Raw genomic sequence first — 24,547 nt, 5'->3', positions numbered from 1 at the left:
AAAGGCATAACTAACCATTCATAGAGACCCTTTATGTTGAAATAAATCTTCAAATTTTCCTTTTCTTTCATTCACACTTGGTGGTATCTAAGCTTTGGGTCTAGTTTGGTGAAATACTATGCTTGTTTTAGTTTATCTAACAAGTCATCATTTTATGGTAATGCATAACAGTTCTCAATAGAAATCTTATTCAATCCACAATAGTCAATGCCCATTCACAAAATTCTATTCTTGTTTGGCACAATGATGATCATTGAACATAACATGAAGTGCTTGGCATAATGACTCCCTACTCTAATAACTACTACAATTGTTGATTTAATTCATATACTTTCAACAAGCATTAGTCATTATAGAATCCAATTTTAAGTAATAGAGATTCTAGTATGAACTAAATCTTATGTTCAACTTCTCTCTTCAATGGCAACATTATTGTATCATGAATCACTTCCTTGTACACTTCCTCAAGATTGTGTATTTTTTATTTCTACTTCTTATTGCAAACTTCTTAGGATGCTTTGGCCTCTATTTTACCTTCACTATGTTGTTCTCTCAAGAACAACAAAACTTATTGATTGTACTTATTAGCCTTTTTCCTCAATGTGCACTTATTAAGGAGAGCTCTGATTTTCATTTGTGAATATTGACATTGAAATCCTCCAATCCTTTATCAAGTAGTATTGGTTTTCCCTTCATATGAAGACAACATCTCACACATACATGTATGGTCTCCTAATTATTACCCTACATACATTAAGTGGTATAACATCTGCAACTACCTCCACAATGTAGTTTATTTCAATAGGAAAGATGAACTTGCACTACTTGGTGAATCTCAGTTCCATATCTTAGCTTACCCATGCCAAAGGATAAGGTTGGGAATGGTCATACACTTCTAGTCCAATATTTTATATTATTTATACTAATGCTAAACTTTATTCTAAATCGGGAATTAAAAAAAAAAAAAAAACAATGGTATTAGAGCCTAAGATTTTGTTCTAGCTCAAGATTGTGAAGATTGTGTTCTTGGGGAATGCAATGGTGTGAAGCATACCTTGAAGAAAGAAGGTGTATATCAGCACACACTTGAACCAAAGAGTTGTGGAAACTCTGGCAACCTTGAAGAGGTTGATGATGTTCTAAAGGGAGCTACTTCTTCATTCAGTTCACCTCCCCAAGAAGGCAAGAAAGGTGAAAGATAAAGGAATAAATCTAGTTCTAACCATATTCCTTTTGTTTTTGTCCAGCATGGTAAATTTCCACATAAGTTTGGGAAAAGAATTGCATGTTCCTTTTGTGGTTTTGATAACCATCATGTTTCTAGATGTTGGAAGAGGATAGCCACATGTAGGAAACTTTAAGGAAAAGAAGCAAGAAGCCAAAGGTCCATTGGACAAGGAAAATCATGTTGTCAAGAGGATGCACATGTGTTGCACTTACTACCATAAGCAAGGACATCTTGCTGAAAAGTGTTGGACTCTGAATCCAACGATGCTTCCACAAAAGATGAAGAGAGTGGAAAGAGAAGATGGCAGAAATGGAAAGAAAGATTCCATGGTTGATGTGTTTTAGGATGATTCACATGTTGATGCTAATGTGTAGACAAGGGAAAGACCTTTGAAATGGATTGGTAAGAAATGGTTAGAATTCTTATCAAATTAAAGATTGCATGTCGTTTGATTTGATGCATCTATTTGCATTTCTTTGTTAATGGAATGCAAGTTGCGGTTTTTTTACCAAGAAGGTGAAGGGAAAAGTTGAGTAGGAGACTCACTTTATTTCTACAACATTATATTCATTTCAGCTTTGAAAGTACAGTGTGCTTAAGTGAAAGTTGAAGGATGAAATGCATGCATGAGCATGATATGCATGAACACAGGGATGCTGATAATTTCCTTGTATTTGAACGTGTATGTGTAATTAACTTGCAGGGTTGATTACTTTGTTGTAAACATGCAAGTAATGTAATATTGACTTGAGAAAAGTTGATTTGGTCTCCAAGATGGAGATAATGATGAAGTGTTTCATCTTCGGAAAATCATGTAGAAAAGATGAAAGACATGCTTGACTTAAAGGGTCATTGTTTTAAAGGCATGTTTTGTGGGCTTGTTATCTAGTCCATCATTTGTATGTAGATGTAAGACATGGAGGTGTTCATAAGATGTGAAATTCTGTTTCTTTTATTGAAGCAACAGTTTAGGCCATCCATTTGTTGTCTGTATTTCTGTTGTTGTTAACAGTTGTTGTTGACAACATGTCAAGCAGGTACAAATGAAAATTTTGTGAAGTAGATGTAACTTGACATTTGTTTGAGCCACCTTGGATCAATGATCAAGGCAGAGAAGTTCAAACTACCTTCCGTGGCCATCTCAGTAGGAGTTCTGCATGAAATCAAGAAGGAAGACAACTCTTCCCAGGAGAACCAGCACATCCAGCAAGGAAAGTGGTCAGAGACTTTGGTTTAGAGGCACTATGCAGAGGCAAGTGTATGGAGGCTGAAAGAAGAGGGTGATGTTACTCTCATTTACTGTTTAGATCAGTATGTCAGTCTTTGGAGACCAAAATTTCTTTTAGTGGGAAGGCGTGATCCAAAATGGATCTTGGATAGACTTTTAAGTCTAAAGTGTTCGTCACGGAGGAAAATTAAAGTCCAAGGATGCTCCTAGAAATAGTCCCATTGTAGAGATCTTTTCATTCTAAATCTACTGCAACTTGAATGGGCTAAAACAGACTTCGGATGATGAAGTTATCGCAAAAAGAAGCTTGCCTTTATTCCTTTGAAAAGGAGGCAAATTCTTACAAAAAAGGCATAAAAGGCCTTATAAAGGAAAATTGCATCGGAAGGGGTAAGCAGAGGACTTAAGGCTAGGGTGGAAGAACCCCCGATCAGCGATCTCTGACTCATCGCATCAGAGGCAGGCATGTATGTGATATCGGGACCCCAGACTTAGTGATTGTGATAATGCGATTACGATAATCAGCGATCGAAGTGATCGGTCGATCAGCGATCAGAGGAGAAGGGATATGGACCCCACTGATGTGATACGCAATGGGTGATATCGGAAATTGGCAGATCGGCAGATCGGCAATTGACATGGCCAAAGGAAGGAACCCCTAGGCCCGTTGCACTTGCGATATGCTGATAGCGATACGCCGATATCGGCGATCGACAATCGGGTGATCGGTGATCCCCAATACAAAGGGCCATTGGGCATGCGACTTACGATAAGCCAATAAGGGCCAGACCTGATGGGAATTATAAGCCCGATTGCATAAAATTTGAAATCTAGGTTTGTCGGATTTTCTGTGTATTATTCGTGTATTGGGTTTTTAAGCCCTACGCCATGCAATAGCGATATTGCGACCAAAGATAGACCTGAAAGGTTTATAGATGCTTTGGGTTGTTTGAGTTCCATGGTAAGCGAGATTTGGGGTCGGCCTTAGGCAGGAAGTGGTATTGGATGGGCTCTACCCAATCCCATACACTGGACGACACGTGGCATGGCACAAGAGAGAGAAAACCACCTTTTCAGGCGAGTAACCTCTGCGCACATTAACCACCCGAAATGGCTGTCAGTCGTTAGATCAGAGGTCACGCAGATCAACGGTGGGTTTGCAACATCCATAAAAGCACAGACCCAATAGGGATTATGAGCACGATTTCACAGAATTTGAAGTCCGGGATTTTGCACCCAGTAGTGTATTTCCAGTAAAACTCTGTGTATTGGAATTTTCTTCCATTTTCGGGTTTTGCCTGAAGGAAGGCCCTGATTCCTTTGTAACTGACCTTGATCATTGTGCCACACTGCAAGCAGGCATTTTATAGACAATGATGAGTTTGTAAAGTAGAGAGAGCTACAAAGCCATGGAGGCAGATGGCCAGTCGAAGAGACAAGGAGCAGAAGAAGTCGCAGAGAAATGATTACACGCAAATAAATGGTTGGGGAAGCCATAGAGCTGTAAGGATGCCTCAAGAAAGCCAAAGAGCTCAATTGACGGGGTAGCGGGAAGCGCAGAGCAGCTGAGGGAGTTTTTGGGCGTCGCTTGGAGGTCGAGCGAAAAACTAGAGAGAGTTGAAAGTTGCTAAAAGGGTCATTGGAAGGTTGTTGAAGAGTCGCTTGGAGGTCAAGAGAATTACAGAGGCACGCAAAGGCCAAGAGAGAGCTCAGAGAAGCAAGAGCCAAAGCTGAGAGCTAGAACCAGAGCCAGAAAGCCAAAGAGCTTCAGAGCCAGGGATAAGATGGTGTTCTAAGCCCATTGTGCTCTGTGTAAACCAGTGGAGTTGAGCATGAAGCTTGTAAAAGGACTTATTGCATAATCCGAAAGAACCTAGTCGAGTTGACTAGAGCTCAAGGAGACGTAGCCCAAGAATTTTGGGTGAACTCCATATTATATTGTTGTCTTATGTGTTTGTTTTATTGTTGCATTATTTTATTGTTACATGTATTTACATATCAGCATAAACAACAGAACTTAAGGCATTTGAACAGTTAAAAACAAACACCAGCATACACCTATTTTCAAGAATTATTAATTCCGCAATTGGTTAATCATAATATCTTGGGAATATTTAAGCTTTGGAAGTGGGAGAGGTTCTCGTAAGCTTGACAAGAAGCCTTTAACGCCCCATTTTTAGATCACGTGGTATCGGAGCCTAAGATTGGTTAACCCCACCTTCAAGAAGGTGATATCAAAGCTGGTTATACCAGAGAAAATGGTATCAGACCAGAATGCTTGATTGACAAAGCAAAGATTGCTTGTTTGAAAGGTGTTTGGGAAGTCAAGGATTGATTGTCTGATTGATTGTATGCTTGGTTATAGACTGACTATTTTTTGAGTTTACAGAGGTGAAGGGAAAGCTATTGCTAGCTCAGTCTGGGAAGGACAAGAAGGAAGAAGGGTTGAAGGAATTCTTCTTATCCCAAAGGACCTTAAGGCAATCCTTGAAGCACAAGAGGTTTGTTGCAAAAGGTTTCTTAGATAAGCTCTTTGTTAGTCTTGTTTGAAGTTCTTTTGTTCATTTTCATAATGACAACTTCTACAAGTGAGTCCTCAAATTCCTCCTTCATCACAAGATTCTTTGATGAAGAAATGAAGCAAGACTTGTTCATCAAGATCGAAAAGGTGAGGAAATGTATGAGGATGGAAGGAAGAGTAGCATACTTAGAGAGAAGTTGAATTCCATGGAGGAAGAGAAGTTTTTGCTTCTGAAAAATTGCAGGAAATGGAGAGGCAACTTCATATTGTAAATATGAACCTGAAAAGGACGCATGAGTTAGAGACATAGCTCTTTGTTGCCAAAGAAGCCTTAGTCAAGTATCAGCTTGAAGAAGAGGTAAAAATTTCCTGTTTGTCTTCAAATTCTTCTAAAAATTCTTATATTGGTTCTTTTGAAAAACATACCAGAGGCATAGGTCCAAGTTAATGTCCAAGATGGGCTATGAAGGAAAAGCCTTGGGAAAACATGCACAAGGTGTTGTTGAGCCAATAATAGTTGAGGAAAGGCCTAAGTATTTGGGTCTTGGCTATGGAAAGTCTTATGGAGAAAGTTCCAAAGCTGCCATGAAGACCATTGAAACAGTTCCAGGAAGGAGTTTCATTTTAGGTCTTCTACCTCAAGATTGTAAAGATTGTGTTCTTGGGGAATGCACTAGTGTGAAGCATACCTTGAAGAAAGAAGGTGTATATCAGCATACACTTGAACCAGAGAGTTGTGGAAACTTTGGCAACCTTGAAGAGGTTGATGATGTTCCAAAGGGAGCTACTTCTTCATTCAGTTCACCTCCCCAAGAAGGAAATAAAGGTGAAAGAGAAAGGTATAATATAGTTCTAACCATATTCCCTTTGATTTTGTCTAGCATGGTAAATTTCCACATAAGTTTGGGAAAAGAATTGCATGTTCCTTTTGTGGTTTTGATAACCATCATGTTTCTAGATGTTGGAAGAGGATAGCCACATGCAGGAAACTTTTGAAGGAAAAGAAGCAAGAAGCCAAAGGTCCATTGGACAAGGAAAATCATGTTGTCAAGAGGATGCACATGTGTTGCACTTACTGCCATAAGCAAGGACATCTTGCTGAAAATTGTTGGACTTTGAATCCAACAATGCTTCCACAAAAGTTGAAGAAAGTGGAAAGAGAAGATGGCAGAAATGGAAAGAAAGATTCCATGGTTGATGTGTTTCAGGATGATTCACATGTTGATGCTGATGTGCAGACAAGGGAAAGACCTTTGAAATGGATTGGTAAGAAATGGTTAGAGTTCTTATCCAATTAAAGATTGCATGTCTTTTGATTTGATGCATCTATTTGCATTTCTTTGTTAATGGAATGCAAGTTGCAAATTTTTTTACCAAGAAGGTGAAGGGAAAAGTTGAGTAGGAGACTCACTTTATTGCTGCAACATTATATTAATTTATCGAAAGTACAGTGTGCTTAAGCGAAAGTTGAAGGATGAAATGCATGCATGAACATGATATGCATGAACACAGGGATGCTGATGATTTCCTTGTCTTTGAACGTATGTGTAATTAACTTGCAAGGTTGATTGCTTTGTTGTAAACATGCATGTAATGTAATGTTGACTTGAGAAAAGTTGATTTGGTCTCCATGAAGTGTTTCATCTTTGGAAAAGCATGTAGAAAATACGAAAAGACATGCTTGACTTGAAGGGTCATTGTTTTAAAGGCATGTTTTGTGGGCTTGTTATCTAGTCCATCATTTGTATGCATATGTAAGACATGGAGGTGTTAACAAGATGTGAAAATCTGTTTCTTTTATTGAAGCAAGAGTTTAGGCGATCCAGTTGTTGTCTGTATTTCTGTTGTTGTTAATAGTTGTTGTTGACAGCATGTCAAGCAGGTACAAATGAAAATTTTGTGAAGCAGATGTAACTTCACATTTGTTTGAGCCACCTTGGATCAATGATTAAGGCAGAGAAGTTCAAACTACCTTTTGTGACCATCTCAGCAAGAGTTTTGCATGAAGCCAAGAAGGAAGACAACTCTTCCCAGGAGAACCAACAAATCTAGGAAGGAAAGTGGTCAGAGACTTTGGTTCAGAGGCACTATGCAGAGGCAAGTGTAGGGAGGTTGAAAGAATAAGGTGTTGTTACTCTCATTTACTATTCAGATCAGTATATAAGTCTTTTGGAGACCAAAAGTTCTTTTAGTGGGACGGCGTAATCCAAAATGGATCTTGGATAGACTTCTAAGTCTAAAGTGTTCCTCATAGAGGAAAATGAAAGTCCAAGGATGCTTCTGGAAATAGTCCCATTGCAGAGATCTTTTCATTCTAAATCTATTACAACTTGAATGGGCTAAAATGAACTTCGGATGATGAAGTTATCACAAAAAGAAGCTTGCCTTTGTTCCTTTGAAAAGGAGGCAAATTCTTACAAAAAAGGCATAAAAGGCCTTATAAAGGAAAATTGCATCGGAAGGGTTAAGCGGAGGACTTAAGTCCAGGGCGGAAGGACCCCTGATCACTGATCTCTGACTCATTGCATCAGAGGCGAGCATGTATGTGACATCGGGACCTAGACTTGGCGATTGCGATAATTGGCGATCAGAGCGATCGAAGGAGCAGGGATATGGACCCCGCCAATGCGATATGCGATGGGTGATATCGGCGATCGGCGGTTGGCCATGTTATCACCCCAAGAATCTCACCTAGGTTGTATATCAGTGATGCTCAGGAACATTAAAAATTCAACAGTTTTGTTGGATAAAATGATGGATAAATGGAAGATGTGCAGCACCTTTAAGCCAGATAACCACTCCTACTATGATTTACCCCAGACATGGGTGAAGATCCCCAAACTACAAGGGTTTCAACCACCAACTACTCATAGCTTAAAGTAAAAGTGATGATGGAGAAAACTGATTGCACTAGCAGATGCACAAGGCTCTGTGATGGCCAGCTGCAACCAGTTAGAAGGTCTGCAAGAATACTATTCCATATACAGAGAGGATGACAGCTCTCTGGTATTAGAACAACAGCAACCTGCAAGCAATTTTCAATGAACCACTAAATTTTAACATAGAGGTGGGATGACAGCCCCTCAAATGCCAAATATTCACAACACATCAATTAAATGCAAAGCAGGCAGAGCCTAGAACATAGAAGAAGTGAAAAGCGAGCAAGTGATAGCAAAAGAAGCTTGTATTAGTGGAAATCAAGACCAGAAGCTGTAGGTCTCATAGTATTAACAGTCTCCAGAAGTTAAAAGGCTACAATAAGCTCTCATTCATCAAACACTCATCAATCTGATTACATCTCTGTTCTGGGTATATATGGTGTTACATTACAAAATATCTCTGCCAATCATGCGTGGAGGAGTCAATAAATGGTCACCAACCACGTTTACATTTAGAAATTGGCCTCTGATACAAATATGGTTATGTTGTAAAAGGATTTGACCCCTCTGATGCTCTGCAGTCCTCCCTTGAGCAGGTGGCGTGTAATACCAAAGGAACCATAAACGGCGTCCTGCTTCCTTTTCGGCCATACTTTTGATTAATGGCAGCTGCTGAATCATTAAAACGGCTCAATCATGACTGTTTGGCTTTAAAATAGAGAAACGTTGCTGCACTGTTCATTCCCGCCCATCACTGTTTCGACTTTGGCTTTAAAAGGCTCAGGCATGGTTCAATCATCTATCGGGCCCGCCTTTCGGGTCGCAATGCATATCTTAACCGGCCAATCCTCTATTTCTTTATATTAGAAAATACTCATAAAACTGCTGCAAAACCATGAAAAATGACTTTGGCAGACTTGAACAATATATATATTTTACTTCCGAACCCTTTCAGATCCGAGACTCATTACAGTCAGCACATGCCCAGGCTTCCCTTTGTATTTCTTTATATTTCTTTTAACAAAGAAAATGTGCCCAAAACCAACGAAAAATGGCCCAACGCGGACTTGAAGTTTTAATAAAAATCATTTATAGTCCCATCGGGTCCGGCTTATCGGATCGGAGGCATGTCATATGTAAAGGCCCCGACCATTAGAAAACGCCGATAGCGAAATCACCCTGGACCCGATAATTCATCAAAGATAACTTAAAGCGCCATCGGGTCCGGGCTTATCGCATCGCAAACATAACCATTGAAAAGGCATCCTTCGTATTTTCTTTATACAAAGAAAATACATAAAAATAATGAAAAAGCGACGGGCGCGGATTTGAAATATTATGCAATGGAGTTCTGAATGGTCGTCGGGTCCGGCCCATCGCGTCGGAGGTATATGTATGCGCGAAAGGCCCTGCCCTCTTTGAAAGTGCCGATGCGATATCGGCGACTGCCGCGGACCCGATAATCTATCAAAAGGATTAATACCGTCGTCGGGTCCTGTCCATCGGCGATCGCTCATTGGTGAAGTCTTGTGCCCCAGTCGTTGCGAACCCGATATTTTATGAAAAACAACTTAAGGCATCATCGAGTCCAGCCCATCGGCGAAATATAAAAGCCCTTTGTAAGTCCTCCATTGCAACTTGCCGATGCAATATTGGTGATCGCTCATTGGCAATGTCCTATGCCCCAATCTTTGGTGAAGCGCCGATATTGTTGGGGACCTGAAATAATATAAAATTGAGTGTTGTATGGTCGTCGAGTTCGACCCATCGCATCGGCACATAACTCATGTTAAAGCTTTCCCCTTTATAATCGCCGATAGTGAAATGCCGACGTGATCTCGGCCGTTGATCCAGATACGCGATCAACGGTCCTCACAAAATCGTCGATCACCATCCAATGCCTCTTTTTAAAAGTGCCGATATAATACGCCGATGCAATATCGGCGATCGCTCATCGGCGAGGTCTCCTTTGTCGCTACCACTGCCTCCCCCGAATTACGATATGCCGACACGATCTAGACCGTTGATTGGCCAGATCCAACGGCTGAGATTAAAGTGGATACTTAAGCCTGTTACTTTGATTTTTACATGTTTTTTGGGGTATTTCCACCTCCCGATAGTGTATTTCTACCCTCCAAAGGGCTTTCCTCTTGCAAATTTTTTGATCGATGGAAGACTTTTAGCCAAAAAATGAGGATTTCGACAGCATCAATGGTTCCTTTGGCATGATTATGATAGTGTTCACAGCCTTTGAGAGTGTTTGAATCCATTTTTGATGCTTTTGCACAGCAAAACTAACACTGGCTCCTTCTGGGGATGAGATCCTCCCTGTGAGGTCTCAAGAACCTGCAGATCAATGCCTTCCAGCAACAAACAAATTAGCCAAAATTCCTAGTGTTCCATTGGGCATGGAGTCTACTATAGCTATATTAAAAACTAAATAAAGCACCCTATTTACAGTTTTCAAGGCCAAAAGACCTTAAATCACATAGTTTTTCAAAAACCGCCCATTAACTGGGCCATCAAAAACAGGTTCTCCTGCCATACTTTTCAGTATGAAGGTATTGTTCCCTTGAATATGTGAAATGATAATAGGGCCTGTCCAGAGAGCATCAAAATTCCCATGATTTCCTTTCTTTTCTTTAAAAGCATCCCATTTCATGACCAAATCCCCAACCTGGAAATTGTTTCTTTTTGTCTTCTTGTCAAAGGCTCCCTTGACCTTTTGTTGATGTGCTGTAGCTTTTTCAATTAGCTGCTCTCTGATATGATATAATTCTGTTAAATCAGTGATTCTATTGGCCATATCATCTTCTTCATTCTGCGCTGTTTGGAGCAACTTTGCCACAGGGAGGGTAAGTTGAATGGGAAAAACAACATCAGAACCATATACTAGCTTGAAGGGAGAGCAGCTTGTAGATCTCTTAATGGTCACTCTATCCGCCCAAAGTGCATATTTGAGCTTGGCATCCCAATTCTTCTTATTATCCTCTAACAGCTTCTTAATAATCCTGATCAGACTTTTATTAGAGGATTCTGCTAGACCATTCCCTTGAGGGTAGTAGGAGTGTTATAGACATTTTTGTGCCTTACAGCTCTAAGCATGAAATGTCCATAAACCAAGGGCTCCTCAGTCCCTAAAAGTGTTGTTCTAACTCCTAAAGGAACAAGGTCAACAAGTTACAGCTTCTCCCAGAAGTTCTCCACCAAAAACTGCTCAGAATAAGTCAAATCAGGATCATTTCAGTTGCTCCACTAGCCAAGTGCGTTGCAAAGCACCTAAGTCCACTAGCTGGGTGCGTTGCAACGCACCTAAATGCACTACCAGGGTGCGTTGAGCGGGAAATGACAAGTGGCAGAGTCATTCCACGAGGTGGAGAGACAATGGAAGCTTCCAGAATCTTCTCCAATGACACTTGCCTCACTGAATTCGACCAAGGATGAGTAAGAGGCTCTCAGTCTCCAAGTGGAAGTAAGAACTGACAGAGAGAAGCCACTAATCAATTCATGAGCTAACTCATCCTCCTTGCATACATCTATATATGGATCCCTCATCCCAGAGATCCAGAGGCTGGAATTTTGCACATTGTAAGGAATTGCTGTTGATTTTGAGATACATATCAGAGGATTGGGTGATCTATGCTTTGTTGGGGTTGAAGAAGGGACTTCTTTGCTGGGAGGTTGATGCTGGGTCAGGAATCATCGGTTGTAACTCCTCCTGGATCTTCTTGTATATCAATAAAACTATTTGAGTTTCTTCTCCATGCTTGTGTTTCATTGATACTTGTTACATTTGTATGGTTAACTTAAATCTGATCCTAAGTTATTTATGAATATAAACCCATGTCTTTGTATAGTTTCCCTCTTCTGTGATCTTGCAGGTACTTGGTGAAGCTGGACAAGTGAGGAAGCAGGTAGCTGGGAGCTGTCGAAGAGAAGAGAGATTGGATCAAAGGACTAGCGCAAGACACAGGTTGGTTCATCCTATTCCTCTTTGTTTATAGTTCATAAAGAAGAATACAAAAGTAGTTTTCTCTGTTTGTTTCTAAGGTAGCTGTCACACCTTAGTGGGATAGAGCAGATCTGAATGGACACTTTTCCCGAAAACAAAATGGCAACTCCGCTGGGGATCGTGTCTAGTTAGTTTGTTTGTGTTTCTCTTGTTGTTTATTTCATAAGCTTAGAAGCAGCAATCGAACTGCATTTGCCATTAACAAATGCAAAGTAGACATCTGCTGCTTCGATCCATTCACTGGATTTGTTTATGATTTGAACAGCTGATTCATAAACTAACTGATTACCCTTGTGATAGCTCTTAGAACCCCCCTTAGATCTACCTCTGATTGTGTATTACTGATTGCTTTTACTCGGCCAAAAACCATAGATTAAACTGTAAACCGTGACCCAGAACCCGGATAGAATTCTCGTTTCTGCCCCAGCGCAGGCTCTGTGAAGAGGTTCTGCATTTCAATGCAGTTCCCGAGAGGGCTACCTGCGTTGCAACGCAGTTTCCCTGTGTTACAGGTGCGTTGATCAGCCTAGCCTTGTGCAGCTGAGGTTCTTTGCTTCATTTTTTCAGTTTTGTCTCTGATTTTTGCAGCCTGTGATCAGTATTTCACTGTTTCAAACCCCTTTTCCTTACTGATATTCCGCCTCAGTTGTACAAAAGAAACTGTAGATGTTTTTATGTGTTTGTTACGTCGTTTACAGTTTTCCATTGCAAAAGTAGAATAGTCGTACTATCATCCTTTGATTTAGATCTGTCGCAAGTGTCGATTTTGATCATAGGAGAAAGTTTATTTGTTGTTGATAGTCGGTTATGCTTTTACTTTTGCCTTTGGTTTGAATTTGTCACTTTCTAGTGTTGAAACGAGTATTTATTTCAAAATCATAAAGTGTCGTAATCTCTCTACCTTTTGATTTCGAAAAGAAGCTTGTTTATGTTTGTCACTTGAAAGCAAATTCAGATTTGTACAACAACTTTCTTTTTAGGCATCAATATTAAGAAAGTGAAAAACAAAACACATGCATGTGCATTTGCATATTGGCAGTCTGTTTGGCTTGATTTAGGAAAAGTGCATTTACAGTGTTCTCTTTGCTCTTTGCGAAAAGATTGTGTCTTTCTTTTCCCCTAGTAGCTAGGATTTTCATTTGCTGAAAAGAGATAAAGGTTTGTTTATCATCTTTAGATTGCATTTTAGGAATTACATCTACATCTTGTGGTGATCCCAAAAGGCAAACTTCATAAGAAAGATCAACTTAAAATAAATCCAATGAACTTAACAACGCTTTGGAACTTAACGCACAACATTTAGAGGTCTAGGCTAGAGACGTATTCCGACGTCGTAAAGCCTGGTAACTGTTGTCCTCACTGATGGTTGGGTGATTCCTCCACTTTGAGATGATAAGTGCCAGTATGGACTTATGCTCCCACGTACCGTCGAGTATATATTGGGAGACCCCTATAGGCTTAAAACCTTTATCCATAGGAAGCCGTGTCGGCCGCCCTACTGATCGCAATGCACCGAACACAGCATTCGGGAAGATTGACTGCCATACCGTAAAAAGTATTCTGTAGTTTTGCGATTGGTTTGGTACTCCCTCTACCTAGACCTCCAGAGCAGTCCCTTTCATTCCTTTTCAGACTCCTTAACGGAAAAGGTCCATCTGAGCACTTGTCACTTCAGGCTCATTAAAAATCGAAGGAGACTAGAGTCATCTTTTGTTTTTTCTCGACTCTTAAAAACTGAAAAAACAAGTTGTGTCAAAGCATGTTAAAATTTATTTTAAACGGAATATTCATACCCCTTTCCTACGTTGATCTTGGGTTGAGAAAATGGAGCCTACCAACCAAGGAATTCCCCTTGGTGGAAATCCTAGTCCCTTCTCCTCTTGGGGAGATGTTGGTGCGCCCCATATGGCCACATTGTCACTTCCAGGACTGACAATTGGCTTGCCAGTATGGCTCTTCTCAACCAGTGTCGTTCAGAACACCACTATTCTTGAACAATCGAATCAGCAATTAGACGAGTCCAGAGTTGCCCACCAGCCTTCTACTTCCTCTAATTCTTCCTCTCCTCCTTCCTCTTCGCTTGATGGAACTGGTAAAGCTAAAAGCCAAGTTCCTAAGGAGAAGAAGGAAAAGCAGAAGAAAGAGAAAAAGAAGAAGGAGCCAAAGGCGAATGGGGGCAAACGAGTGTCGTCTAACGAAAATCCACACACTGCACTGACCAGGCCTAAATCGCCATGTGTCATTTGCAAAGGAGACCACTTTCACAGAGATTGTCCTTGCATCCCCCGGATACTAAGGCACTGGTCTCCTTGTTTGCACATCCCGGTGTCGTCAACCTCTGATGATCATGTTGAAAGCACACCGTCAACTAGTGAAAGTGAAGCCCCAGGACAAAAAGGGAAAGCTAGATTTCCCTGTAAACTGTGCGAAGGCAATCATGCCGTCCACCATTGTCCCTTCTTAGACGAAGCTAAAAGAGTTTTGGATGATCGTCCGGTTTCATCGTTACGACTTCCTCCTGGATATAAAAACTCTTGCCAAGTCCGTCACTAGTTGAGAATCCAGCTGACCCGCTCAGGTGGTCGGCTGAAGCGCCTATCATTGAAGATAAACCAACTGAATCCATACCAGACGAAAGTCAAAAGGTCGAGGTGGCAGTTGACCCGGTCTTGCCTTCAGAGGTTTTATCTTCGGATGATACAGTCACTGAAGAGAACAAGGATGACACCATCCAAATTCTCTTCATCAACACAGACTCCGACGAACATGGGGGCAACCTACCCATTCCTTTACCGCAAGAAGGAAGTTCGTCAGAGCCATACCCGGCCGTCTACTCGGTCCCACCTCCAAACAACCTAGTTGTCTCCTTCGACTGGAATCAACTAGGCAGACCCCGTTTACCAGTAAGCATACCATTCCGAATTATCGTTCAAATATATAGAATGGTCATGGCTGGTACCATCATAGATGAGGGGGCTTCTGTGAGTATCCTTTCCTCTACTGCTTCGAAAGCGCTTGGTTCGCCATCGCTTTTGCCTGAGATGAGAAATCTGACAGGCTTTGATAAAGGAACCAGTCGACCTTTAGGGATCCTTCCTGATGTGCCCATAACATTGAGAGGGAAGACAGTTCGCATGAACGTAATGGTAGTTCAAGGACCCTTGGATTATAATCTACTCCTTGGACGAGACTATATTTATTGCATAGGAGCCATCGTCTCCTCACTCTTTAGAGTAATGTGTTTTCCGCACGAAGGAAGAGTGGTCAAGCTCATGGACCAGCTTTCATTTCCCAGATCACGCATAGAAAATAGTCATATACCATCCCTAAATGGTCTATTCACGCAAGAAATGTCTCAATCCCCAGTCCGTCCTCCCGATGAGCGCGAGTAATCCGGGGGGATACGACTGAAACCCAGGGGGCATGCGTCCTGGTCTGCTTCGGCAGGAAAACTTCGGGTATAGGGTAGGTTTCCGCGGGAGAATATGACTAGTCTGTACCCCGTCCGTCAGTGGAAGAGGGGTTATTCTAGAATAAGATTCTTTTGTCAAAGTTATGTGAGTTGGCGCACGTCGTCGCTCACCCTTGTTTATCTCGGTAGACATCGCCGAAGAAGTGTTTTGTTTACACCGTAAATAGAACAATCTTTGGGTAACCTGTAAGAGGTAGGCCTCTCCTGATAGAACAAATGTTTTGTCTGCAAATTGAGGGGTAACCTTGAAACCATATTTTATACCTGGGGGCATGCAAACCTTTTGGAGTGCAAGCGAAGGGCGACTATTTATTTTTTAAATTTTTAGGTCCTCCCTTTAAACCTGTAGGCTAACCCTTTAAACTCGTAGGATTAGTCGTCACCTAACTTGCATGAAGAAAGGATGTGGGGCAAAAATCTAAAAATTGCCATTTTATATGAGACATTCTTATCATATGACTGGATTAATCGAGCAGTTTTAGCACATAGTTCAAGCTCGTTAAAAAATAAACATAAGATATGAGCAAATGTTTCCACCCGCATTTAAGCTCGTTAAAAAATGAACTATTCCCCGGTAAATAACCACCGTGAATGAAACATTTCAGCCGTTAAAGCCTTGGTTGTGTTTGCACCGTCACCTCCACTTTTCACTGGCCGATCATTCACCTCCATTTGATTGTTTACCCATTTTGAGGAACAGCTGCGAAGAGTGATTTCACTAGCCATCCTTGTGACACTGCCGTGATTGGAAAATTCCAAACCTTACCTGGAATCAGCTGCTACCCATTTTATCACTCGTTCCTCAAAAGACAAGTCTTCTTTAAGCTCTTTTCAACTGACTCGTAAAATATGAAAAGATTGCCGAGTTTTGGCCTTCCAGCTCGTTAAAGCGACGAGAAGTGCTATCCCTCCTCTAGATTTTAATCTTTTTGGACCTGAGGGACTATTGCACAAAAAGATCCGGTGCTTGTTTTATTCGGCTCGTTAAAGCGATCGAAAATTCATCCCTTCTGTATTGTTTTATACTTTTTTGGACTTAAGGGATTAGATGACGAAAAAGGAATTTTGGAGTTACCTTTATGTACCTTTTCAGACTCTCTAAAAATGAAAAGGACCAAGTTATCTTTGTCGTTAAACTCGTTAAAAATATTAATAGCGACAAACTTGTCTTTAGACGAGAACGAGTTTCACTATCGCTAGGCTCGTTAAAACATAGCGATGGGTTTGCCCAAAGGGAAAATTATAGAACAAGCATATGTTATCCTCCTCAAGCATGACAAAAATAAAGAGGTACTGGTCAACAATGACTGGGGAAAAATTGGGAAGAAAACTCAAAGAATCTTTATTGGTAGCAAGTCGCTCTTGAACATGACCCTTCCACTCCGTGCCCGAGTCGGGTTGGGTTGTTTCATTCACCGGTCACATCGCCATGGTCTCGCCATACCATCCACATTTGGGGTTAATGCTACCAATCCATCACATAAGTGTCGCCGACATGTTCAAGAGAAGTCATCCAGAAAGGCCACCTGTGTCCCACCCACTACCATACATTATACTCCATTCTTTCATGACCGCCACCCTGAACCATATATCATCAGATTGTTTTCACCTCCATCAAAATCATTTGCTCCGTTCCGTGTCATTGATGTGGGATTCATTAAGGCCCTCCTGTGACGGATCACTTCTTGTCGACATCAGCTCATTATCCAAGAAGTTGATCTAGGAACACCCCATTCAGTACTTTGAAGCTTGCATGCCTCAATGGCAAGTTTCTCACTTCCGGCGACAGGTATACATCAATGACCTTCGATCGAAAGATTTTGCGTGGTGTTCAATTCCAAGTCCTTTATTCACACAACGTGAATTGTACTGCAGTACCTTGAGGGTCATTATCATTATCGGTGATTCCTCTCGTGCTTGTTAACAGTTTACATCATTGACTGGTAATCAAGCGATGTCTTTCCATGTTCAACTTCAAAACATTTCTCACATGGATTGACTTGTACTTCGAGTGAAGATCGGATGAGATTGAAGACCCTGGATCTAGTTTCATCCATCCGGGCTGCGATATATATTCAGGAAAATAAAGACATTGAAGTGTACAGCATTGCAGCACAGATAATCATCCTACCAAAAGGATGATGACTCTATCAGAATCATCAGACGATTGTCTGTCCTATGTACATGAAAATGAATTTATAAAGCTGAGCATGGGAATGCCCGCCTCAGCTAGATCATGAAAATAGTATGAAGATAATGTATTGTATTGTATCTTATTATAGGTCTCCTCCCAGCATTGAAAGAACTTCGGATCCTCCTAATAAAGCATTTCACCCGATAAACAACCTCATACTTTAGGGGGCAACTGTTATAGACATTTTTGTGCCTTACAGCTCTAAGCATGAAATGTCCATAAACCAAGGGCTCCTCAGTCCCTAAAAGTGTTGTTCTAACTCCTAAAGGAACAAGGTCAACAAGTTACAGCTTCTCCCAGAAGTTCTCCACCAAAAACTGCTCAGAATAAGTCAAATCAGGATCATTTCAGCTGCTCCACTAGCCAAGTGCGTTGCAAAGCACCTAAGTCCACTAGCTAGGTGCGTTGCAATGCACCTAAATGCACTACCAGGGTGCGTTGAGCAGGAAATGACAAGTGGCAGAGTCATTCCACGAGGTGGAGAGACAATGGAAGCTTCCAGAATCTTCTCCAATGACACTTGCCTCACTGAATTCGACCAAGGATGAGTAAGAGGCTCTCAGTCTCCAAGTGGAAGTAAGAACTGACAAAGAGAAGCCACTAATCAATTCATGAGCTGACTCATCCTCCTTGCATACATCTATATATGGATCCCTCATCCCAGAGATCCGGAGGCTGGAATTTTGCACATTGTAAGGAATTTCTGTTGGTTTTGAGATACATATCAGAGGATTGGGTGATCTATGCTTTGTTGGGGTTGAAGAAGGGACTTCTTTGCTGGGAGGTTGATGCTGGGTCAGGAATCATCGGTTGTAACTCCTCCTGGATCTTCTTGTATATCAATAAAACTATTTGAGTTTCTTCTCCATGCTTGTGTTTCATTGATGTTAGTTACATTTGTATGGTTAACTTAAATCTGATCCTAAGTTATTTATGAATATAAACCCATGTCTTTGTTATGAAACTAGCTCAAGAAAAGATAGAAAAGATAGATCAACGCCTTAGAGTTCAGCCTCTTCGAGGGGGCAACCTCCTTTACATTACATAAATGAACAATTCTTGGATGATACAAATGAAAAGACCTCCTTTCTATATATAGGAGTCTAAGGGGTCATAACATAACCAGAGCCGACATAACAATAATAATGTAAGGGCACAATAATAATAATATTGGGCTTCTATGGGGCACATTAGTAACAATATGGGCACTACATGGGTACATCAATATAATAAGTGGGTTTTACTAATAACAATAAGGGGTTACACTAGCAGTATAGGGGCCTAACATGCCCCTCTCCTTCAAAAAGCGTTGTCCTCAACACTTGAGTAGTTCTTGATGCTTCTGTATAAAATTCTTGTCCTCCAATGTGGAATTTTCAGCGGGTAAGTTCTTCCACTTGATGAGATACTCTGAAATTGATCGATTTCGTAGCTGTCGGGTTCTTGTTTCTATGACTGCTCCAGGTTCCAATATGGTTTTTCCTTCCTTTTCAATATCTGACAATATTGTTTGAATTGGGATCTTTTGCAAGTTTTGAATAAGTGGCCATACTTCTTTTTCCTTCTTCCATTCATCCCTTGCTTCGTTTATGCAATCTGGTTGGATAATAGAAATAACACAAAACAATGCTTCCACATCCTCATCCTTGAAGAGTCTTCCCATTTGGTAAGGTCGCCATTTTTTAAGTGCATGTAGTATTGCCAACATTTCCTTCTCATAAATAGCTTGCTTTAGATGTAGCAGTAAAAATACCCAATCACCTACATCAAAACATTTTTCACTATGATGTTGATCTACCTGTTGTTTCATTTGATTTTGCACCGAAGTGGCGCTATCCTTTAAAAGTTGGAGAACTTGTTGTTGATGCTCGATGTGATCTTTCACTGCTTGAACCTTTTTCTTCTTGATATGTCCTTCTATCTTTAGATTTTGAGGAGTGGTAATTTCTTCCAATCCTTTACAAGATATGGTCGGATTCATTTCTTGACGCTCGATGTGATCTTTCACTTCTTGAACATTTTTCTTCTTGATATGTCCTTCTGTCTCGCTAGTTTGAGGAGTGGTAATTCCGCCCAGTGAATTACAAGATATGGTTGGATTCATTTCTTCTTTCTTGGTGTGATCTTTCACTTCTTGCACCTTTTTCTTCTTGATATTTCCTTCTATCTTGAGAGTTTGAGGAGTGGTCATTCTTTCCAATAGTTTACAAGATATGTTCTGATTTATTTCTTCTTTCTCTGGGGTTGGGTCTTGGCATATATCATCTTCTTTTGATGTTTCTTGATCCTTTTCTTCCTCCTCTTCATACTCTATGTAAAATAATTTCTTCTCAGCACACTTATGACCTTTAGTGCATTTGCTATCACAATTGTAACAAAGCCCTTTTTCTCTTTTTTCTTCCAATTGTTGTGGTGTAACCCTTGTAGGTTGTGGAAGGCTAGGAGGAACAACACATCCATCTTTATAGTTGTGAGGGGTAGACTTCCTTGTTGCCATAATTTTACTTTCAAATATGTCACAAAGCCCTTTTACTCTTTCCAATTGTTGTGGTGTTGCTCTAACGAAGGTGTTACTCTTTGTATCCTCATAATGTGTTATCATTTCTTCTGTGAGAATTGACCACGTAACAAGTTTTTTACAAGAACAAAGCCCTTTATACCATAAAAATTGATCCGGTTCTAAATATGAAGCTGCAATACATACCTTTTGTAACAGTGGTACACCATGTAGATCAAAATATTGCTCCATCTAAAGTATCCAATTTACCGGATCCTTGCCATCAAACTTCCTCATCTTGCTTTTTCTTGATTTTAGGACCTCGAACTTGAAACGACTATAACTCTGTACTTGTAGATATTTATGTTCTGAAATTGCTACCTGTAGTAGCCCTCTGTGTCCTCTTTCCAATGCCACTAGTCTGATCCAAATTGGATTCCCCAAGAAAGAGTTACGCACAATCTCCCAAGATGACCTGATTATAGACCTTTCCAAAAGAGCGAACTTGTACGAAGTGCCACGTGTCCATTTTTAGACCTATGGATCTGAAAAATGCATATAAGAAACTACAGTCCGTCCTCTTTCTGTACCTTCTTACGAAATTTCAATCCAACGCTCAAAGACAAAGTTATGACTATTTTCCCCAGGTCACCTGTTTTGAATGCAATTTAGGAGTCTGCAAAAAGACCAACTTCCTCAGATCATATCTCTGCCAATATCGCGCGAAACGCTCTGAAAATCAGACCCAAGGTTCAGCACGATTTCTTCTCAAATGGGTTTTTTTTGCGACTTCTGAAACATCACAGAAAAAAATTTATAGTGAAAATACCACGATGACCTGTTTGGAGCAGCGAAACCCTAGAATCCAAAGCTCTGATACCAAATGTTATGAAACCAGCTCAAGAAAAGATAGAAAAGATAGATCAATGCCTTAGAGTTCAGCCTCTTCGAGGGGGAAACCTCCTTTACATTACATAAATGAAAAATTCTTGGATGATACAAATGAAAAGACCTCCTTTCTATATATAGGAGTCTAAGGGGTCATAACATAACCAGAGCCGACATAACAATAATAATGTAAGGGCACAATAATAATAATATTGGGCTTCTATGGGGCACATTAGTAACAATATGGGCACTACATGGGTGCATCAATATAATAAGTGGGTTTTACTAATAACAATAAGGGGTTACACTAGTAGTATAGGGGCCTAACAGTCTTTGTATAGTTTCCCTCTTCTGTGATCTTGCAGGTACTTGGTGAAGCTGGACAAGTGAGGAAGCAGGTAGCTGGGAGCTGTCGAAGAGAAGAGAGATTGGATCAAAGGACTAGCGCAAGACACAGGTTGGTTCATCCTATTCCTCTTTGTTTATAGTTCCTAAAGAAGAATACAAAAGTAGTTTTCTCTGTTTGTTTCTAAGGTAGCTGTCACACCTCAGTGGGATAGAGCAGATCTGAATGGACACTTTTCCTGAAAACAAGGAGGTGGAATGGACAAGTTTAATGCCCATTGAATCACACATTTCCACCAGCTCTTTTGCCTTGAAGGCTACTGCATTATCTGTTATAAGCTTATGTGGGCAACCGAATCTATTGAAAATGTTTTCTGATAAAAATTTCATTACCACATTATGATCAGCCTTCCTTGTTGGGATTGCTTCAATCCATTTTGTAAAATAATCAGTGGCAACTAATATCCACCTGTGCTGACCACTGGAATGTGGGTTGATTTCACCAATGAAATCCAAGCCCCACTGCTGAAAAGGTCCTTTTACAATTATTGGCTTTAGGGGCAGGGATTTTAACTGCTGCTTACCTTCAAATCTTTGGCACCTGTCACAAGATTTAACAAAAGCAAATACATCAGAAAATAAAGAGGGCCAATAGTACCCATCTCTGAGAATCTTATGGGCTGTAGTTCTCCAATAGTGATGTCCTCCACATATGCTGTCATGGAACTGCTGCATAACTTCTATTGACTGTTGTTTATCCAGGCATCTTAAAAGCACTCCAGATAGATCCCTCCAATAAAGCAAGCTATCATTTATGCAATATTTTGTTGCCTTGAGATTTAATGTTCTTGCTTGACTTTGAGAAAATTTTGAAGGAACTTCTAGCTTTAGGAGGAAATTAATGATTGCAGCATACCAGCTACATGAAGCTAGGTTCTCGGCCACTGACTGTCCTCTCTGCATTTCAGCTATTTCATGCTCTTCTATCTAACCATTTTCTGCTACATTGAACAAGAAATCAATGTCCAAAGACCTGCAATTTTCTTCAGCCAACAGTTTTAGCAAGTCCCTGACCTCTTACCAGCTTGGTGGGCTTCAGCTCTATGTTGAATTCTATCATTTTTGCAATCCATTTCGCTCTTTTTCCATTAGCATCAAGCTGCGTTAAGACATCCTTTATTGTAGCAGAAGGCACATATGCAACTTTTTGGAATGCAAGATGTATATTCTGAAAGCTTTCAAAGACTTGATAAGGGCATAAGCTTGCTTTTCAATAATATCATACCTTAGTTCAGCATCCCTCAAATTCTTGCTGAAAAAGGCCATTGGATGCTCTTGACCTACTTCATCTTGCTGCAACAGAACAACTGCGATTGTGTCCTTGGAGGCAAATGAAAATAAGTGAAACTCCTTGCTATAGTCAGGGCTTATTAAAGTAGGAGCTTGCATAATAGCCTTCTTAATGGAATCAAAAGATTTCCTTGCTGCATCAGTCCATCTTACTTCTGCTCCCTTTTTCAACATGGAGGTTATGTGCTTAACCATCTCAGCAAAATTAGGAATGAACCTCCTTACAAAGTTGATTTTGCCCATAAAAGATTGTATATCCTTCTTTGATCTTGGGAGAGCCAAGGCCTGAATTGCTTTGACTCTTTCTAGGTCTATTTGAACACCTGCAGCAGACACTACATGCCCCAACAGTTTGCCTTTTTCCAAAGCAAATTGGGTTTTTTTGGGATTGAGTGAAATTCCAACTTTCCTGCATTTTAAAAACACCTTTTTTAAACGCTGTAGATGATCATGATGGCTACCAGAATAAACAGTTATGTCATCAAGGTATATCAGCACGAATTTATCCTTTTCTCCCACAAAAGCAATATCTATAGCGCGTTGAAAAGTGGCTCCAGCATTCATCAGCCCAAATGGCATTTTGGCATACATGAACGTGCCCCAAGGAGTGGTGAATGTTGTCTTCTCTTGATCATCTGGATGTACAGTGATTTGATGAAAGCCTGAAAATCCATCTATAAAAGACATCACTTTGGCACCTAAGACTTGCTGCAACAAATGCTCCATTTTTGGTAGGGGATAATTATCCTTTTTGGAGCATTTATTTAGATTCCTGAAATCAACACACAGTCTGATTTCTCCATTCTTCTTCCTCACAACAACCAGATTTGCCACCCATTTAGAATATCTGAGAGGTACTATTATTTTAGCAGCCAACAACTTTTTAATTTCTTTCTCCACCAGAGGAAGGAGCAAAGGATTCATTGGTCTCAGCTTTTGTTTGAAAGGAATAGTGTCTTTTTCAAGCGGAACTTTATGCTAAATTACATTTTTGTCAAATGTTTTCAGATCGCTATACTCCCAAGTGAACACATCAGCAAATTGCCTCATTAATTTGCAATATTCAGTACTCCGATCAGCAGATAGATTAGTGGACAGATTTATGAATTTGGGCTAACATGGACCTCCTATATTATGCTTGCAAACTTCAGACTGATCTTGTTTTTGGGCAGCTTTGTAAGGCACATCATTGTGGTCAAACAATCTCTCAAGAGGAATTAGACCCTTAGGAATATGGTTACTAGGAAGCTGGACTATGCTATTCTTGCCAATCCTATTTCTTAGTTGGGACTTGGGATCTTCTAACAGAGCATCATTATTTTGGTCAATTTTCATTTCAGAGAACTCATCAATGACTTGAAGGAACCTATTTAACTCATCATCATCATCATCAAAAACCTTCCAATGGTGGACATTATCAGGCACAGAGGGTCTATACTTCATTTTTACCTCATAAACTAGTTTGGGAGGCGATGGAAGGATGAACAAACTAGCAGAGACAGCAAGGGAATCAGCAAGCTGATTTTGCTCTAGGAATATATGAAATGCAAAAAAAATCAAAGAACTCTTTGACTCTCCATACCTCATCTCTATAAGCTCTCAACCTTGGATGCTTTGCTTGGAATGTTTTATTTACTTGCTGAATTATCAAATCAGCATCTCCAAACACCTTCATATTTTTTATTCCTCTATCTTTGGCTTCATGAAGGCCCAACAGCAGCGCTTCATATTCTGCTATGTTGTTTGTCACCTGAAAAACCAGCTTTAGAGACAATTGAACTGTTTCTTGTTGTGGAGATACTAGCACCACCCCTGCTCCTGCAGTCTCCTTGGTACATGCTCCATCAAAGAACATCTCCCAAATCTGACCACCTGTATCATGCTCAGCCTGATCTGTTGGTTTCCTGATTTGCAATGCAGCCTTCTGAGATTC

Source organism: Pinus tabuliformis, chromosome J (assembly GCF_031772625.1).
Source record: "Pinus tabuliformis cultivar Carrire ecotype Pingquan chromosome J, CPIR1, whole genome shotgun sequence".
NCBI lineage: Eukaryota > Viridiplantae > Streptophyta > Pinopsida > Pinales > Pinaceae > Pinus > Pinus tabuliformis.
Note: the sequence above shows the minus strand (reverse complement) of the source record.